Consider the following 5,474-nt stretch of genomic DNA (forward strand, 5'->3'; position numbering starts at 1 on the left):
AATATATTCATAAATATATAAAAATATATATTTTTTTGAGATGGAGTCTCTGTCACCTAGGCTGGAGTGCAGTGGTGCAATCTCACCTCACTGCAACCTCCACCTCCTGGGTTCAAGCGATTCTCCTGCCTCAGCCCCCTGAATAGCTGGGATTATAGGCATGTACCACCACACCCAGCTAATTTTTTTATTTTTAGTAGAGATAGACTTTCACCATGTTGACCAGGCTGGTCTCAAACTCCTAAGCTCAAGTGATCCACCCACCTCAGCCTCCCAAAGTGCCAGGATTACAGGCATGAGCCACCACCAGGCCTTAAATGAATATTCTAAACTTCACAGTTATTAACTCTTTATTTCCTTCTGTTACTAAATGAAAGTGTTTTTCTATCATAGGAAAATCTCTTGATATGTGCTATTAATCCCATCTCCTCCCACTTTCTCAGAAACTTTCTCCTCTAGACAACACCCATTGTCCCCTACATAACTTCAACCTCTCTTTCTCTACTAGACACTTTTCATTATCATCTATACATACTATTGTCTCTCCTATCTTAAAACATATATACACAAATTTTACTGAACTACAGATTTCCAACCAAAATCTTATCTACTCTCCCAGTAACAAAATATATAGCTATAGCTTCAATTTCTACTTCCTTCTACTACTGACTTCTCAGCCCACTCCAAACTAGCTTCTGTTCTTACCTCTCAGTTTCTAGCATTAAGTCGCTAATGATGTGCATGTTGCCAAGTCAATGACAATATTCATGTCTTTCCTATTTAACCTCTCAGCATCCTTTGTAACAGATTTCCACTCCTTCCTGCTAGTAATAGTCTCTTTCCTTGCTCTCTGTTTTTCCATGTCTGTTTACTTCTGTTGTTTTCCCTGATTTATCGTTAGGCCTCTTTGGAGACTTCTTCTCCTCTACCTAAACTTTTCATGTAGACCTTTTATCATGAATCAGCCTTGGACCTTCTTCTCTCTCATATTTTCAAACATCATCTCTCATATCTTATGAGATAAGGTGATCTTATCTATTTTTACATCTTCAAACATTATCTAAAGTCAGTGGTTTTCAAAATTATATCTCCAGCCTAGACCACTCTTCTAAGTGAGAGACTTATAGGCCCAAATGTTTATAGTATTTCCATTTTGGAAACTTGGATGTGTTAGAAGAATTTCAAATACAGCAGGCCCCAAAATAAATGTATTATATTTAACCAACTTGCCCCAAAACTGCTTCTCCTCTAGAGTTCCCTATCATAATAAGTGGTACCCACATCCTCCCAGATGCTCCAGTCAGAAGCTTGTGATCCAACCATAACCGATATCTCCCTTCACCATCTACCCCCAAAAAATCAGCCACCAAATCTAGTTTACCCCACCTTCTAAATCTATCTGTTTTCCAGTTAACGTCACCATCTTGTCTCAACCAGACTACTCCAGTTACTTTCTGGCTAGTTATCTCTAACCCACTTTTCCTTGCCTCAATCCCATTTTTCACATGGCAGTGAGAGTAATTGTTTAAAATGTAAATCTAATCAAATCATGCCTCTGCTAAAACCATGTAGTGGCTCCTCAGTACTAAGTATTGAATCCAAAATCCTTTGTATTTCCTGAGAAAAACAAGCTCTTTCTTGCCTCCAGCCATTACATGTGCCTCTGCCAGGAATGTTGTTTGCTCCACACTGTGCACAGCTAACTCTTACTCATCTTTCAGGTATGAGTTTAATTACTACTTTCGTTTAAAAAAAAATTATCCTGATTAGATTAGAAATACGTTAGGTTCCCTATTTACTTTCATGCCACCCTGTGATTTTTCAATTATAGAACTTGTCGCCTTAGTAATTAAATCCTACTTGTGTGATTATCCAGTAGGAAGACTCTAACTAAATAATGTAAGCTCCATGAGGGTAGAGACTGGGAATAATTTTCTCACTAAGGTATTCTCAATGGCTAGCAGAGAGGAATAGTAAAGCTCAATAAGATTTGTTGGATGTGTAAACTGAATTTTATATACTTCCATCTTTAAGATTTATATTGACTTTCTGTTCTGTTCATAGACATACTTGATTTAACTATGACTACTTACGTTTTAATTGTGTTCATTATTCGATTATGACATATTTATACTTTAGAAGTATTTAATTATGAAAAAGAATAAATTTCTAAAATCTAAAAGAAGTTCTGGATTTTCTAAGAAGTCCATTTTAGGAACAGCATTTCATTTTTCTCGAAGACTACTAGCCAGTCAATTGTCATGTATTTAAAAAAAGAAAAAAAAGATAAAAGATAAAAAATCAAAAATCAACCAGTTAAGTACAATTGGTGACCATCAAGGTTCAAAATATAGAATAACCCCTCTCACTTTCTTGAGGTATTTTCTAAATTGAACAAAATGTTACTAGTAAATCTAGAGCTGTAAGATTAAGTAAGAAAAGAAGTTGAAGAGTGACACTCCAAAAATTTTCTCCAGTAATGTTTTAATACAAGGACCTAAAGGCCACTCTGTGCCTCTGAGGTCCATTATGAATATATGTGGGAATAGAATGATTAACATATAATCAGACACTATGGGAGGAAAACCCTTGAAAGAGAACAAAGACTAATGAAGACTTGAATTCTGAGAAAGCCCAAATTCTCAAGGGTTCTGATCTATTAGCATAAGAATATTATGGCAGACAAAAAGTAAGAGGAAGAAGTAATTAGAGCAGATTTCTTAACCGCAGCACTACTGATATTTTGTGCTGGATAATTTTTTGTTACAGGAGGTAATCCTGTGCAATGTAGGATATTTATTAACAGCATCCCAAGTCTCTGCCCAGTACATGCCAACAGTAAACCCACCCACCAATCCCCAAATAGTAACACTCAAAAGTGCCTCCCATACATTGCCAAATGTACTAGGGTGGGGTGGGAGGGTAAGTGGCCAAAATTGTCTCTGGTCAAGAGCCACTGAGTTGGAAAAAGTCAAATGAATTTCTCAATTCAAAAGTGCAAAAGGACACAGGTTTTCAATCATTTACTGATTTCTTGACTCGTATATTCATTTGACCAGACACAATACTAGGCACGATGTTTCAAATATGAGTACAGCACAGTTTGTGTTAGGAGCTGAAAGTCTATAAAGGGACAAAAAGCCCAAAAGTCTTAGAATGTATTATGGATTTGCAGTTATGTGAGGTGTAGGTTTTAAATGAGGAATGAAAATTAACCAATAATGGTCCTAATCTTGCTCGAAATTCACAGTACACCTTGCTATAGTGGATATAGTAAATTAGTATTCAGCATCCAATTCATCTTCCTAGAGTGCCTTCCTGACCTGCACCAGTTGGACTGATAAAACTACCTTGCCCAGAATCCCTTGCTGCCAGGTTTCTGTTGCATAAGGTTGAATCCACAAGTGAGGAAAAGTCTATCTTCCTGCTGCTTGCTGCTCAGAGGCACAGTCCTGGAGACTCTGGGTTTTCTCCAACTGTGTCCCAATGTCTGGTCTTCAGCTCTATGGGCATCCAGAGGTAGGTACAGTGGGGATAGTAGTGGTTTCCTGGTCCCTGAATGACAGCTATGACACCATGCTTTTGAACTCAAAACCAAACAGGTCAGTAGTGGACTCTTAAGTTGGCCTCCCTGTTTTGACAGAGGTAGCAGCACTGCTATCTCTGGAACTTATCCTGGACACATTCAGCCTTAAACCTCTAGCATTCTGATGAATGTATATAGGCCTGATTCTTTGTATTATAATTCATCATGCTTAAAATAGATAGAATGAGTTCTGTTTTTTTTTTTCTTCCAAACTGAGCCTTGCAACTGTATACAACAAACTGTAATAGCTCAGCAAATCAACCACACACAGTGTGATCACACACCCCCAGTATGGAAATGGATCATAGTTTCTTCAGTTAAGCACCAGATGAAGAATTTGGCTTTCATTTAGGGGCCATGCTGCATGAAAAATATGTTTGCTTTTGTTTGTGTGTTGTTAAATCGATGCAAGTGAAAATATAAGATTGCACTGTAAGTGCAGTGCCAGAGATAAGCACAGGATGCAATATGGAGGTGGTGCACAGTCAGGGAGGATTTTTTAAAGAAGTGATGTCTGAGCTGAGTCTTGAAGTGTGAGTAGGAGTGAGCCAGGAAAATTGCATTTGAGGATGAGGAAAAGGAAAAATCAGTCTAAGCAGAAGATGTGTATTAGGTACAAAAAGTTGAGAAGGCATAGTCTATTTACAAAGGTAAAAATTGTTCAGTATAGCTGGATTATATGATGAGAGGTAGGGAGTATGCAGAGATTATTTGGAAAGCAGAAACAAGACGTAACTTCCACATTTTCTGGAGTCTAAGAGGTCATTGGTTATAAAACACGCCATCCATTTTATAAGAGCTTTCAAGGGAAAAATAGAAGCACTACCCTAAATGTCACATTTATTTTAAAACTAATTAAAAATATCATTCATTTATCCATCTAAACTCTTTCTTCTCAATACCTAAATCAGAATTTGCATTCAAATCTTCTTGATAAATAGAAAGAGTATAGAGATCCTTCTAAATCACTTTCAGTCATTTGGCAGTTGTATTTAGCTTCTCACCAGTGCCTGTGGTCTTGACTTCTTTTAAGATTGACAGTAAATTTCAAACCATATCAAATTATATTAGAATTTCTTCCTCTGCATTTCCTATTTGGTTAAACTCAGTTTTGTTTTTTGCATGATTAAATTACCTATTATAGGTCAAACAGCTTCTCTTAAAAGTTAGCTGGATGGCCGGGCACGGTGGCTCACACCTGTAATTCCAGCACTTTGGGAGGCTGAGGCAGGCAGATTACTTGAAGTCAGGAGTTCCAGACCAGCCTGGTCAATATGGCAAAACCCCATCTCTACTAAAAATACAAAAATTAGTGGGTGTGGTGGCACATGCCTATAATCCCAGCTATTCAGGAGGCTGAGGGATGATAATTGCTTGAGCCTGGGAGGCAGAAATTGCAATGAGCCAAGATCATGCCACTGCACTCCAGCCTGGGCAAGAGTGAGACTCTGTCTCAAACAAACAAACAAACAAAACACAAGTTAGCTGGCAACTTTTAACATTTTGATATTCCATAACTGAATAAAGGACCTACATAATTGCAAATTAACCACATCAACTTCTTCCTCCTTTGAAAAGTCTATGATCTGATGTAAAAGACTTGGCAAGTTCAACACTCTTAAATGCCATTACCTGGTGTATGACAGGCAATCACCTATGTATAGAATTTATTTCCATTTCAGTGCTATATCATAAAGACATCTTTTTGCAAAAATTCTAAGCAAAAAAAAAAAAATGGGGATCCAAATTAAATTTAAATTGAACAACTTGTTATCAATGCACAAAGCTCAACTAGAAGTGACAATAGAATGAAGAGATACTCTGATACAAATCTTAGTTCACATATACTCAACAAATAACAACTACCACAACTCCACAACACTCTCCT

The sequence above is a fragment of the Rhinopithecus bieti genome, unplaced genomic scaffold, assembly GCF_001698545.2.
Source record: "Rhinopithecus bieti isolate Rb0 unplaced genomic scaffold, ASM169854v2 scaffold_5478, whole genome shotgun sequence".
Lineage (NCBI taxonomy): Eukaryota > Metazoa > Chordata > Mammalia > Primates > Cercopithecidae > Rhinopithecus > Rhinopithecus bieti.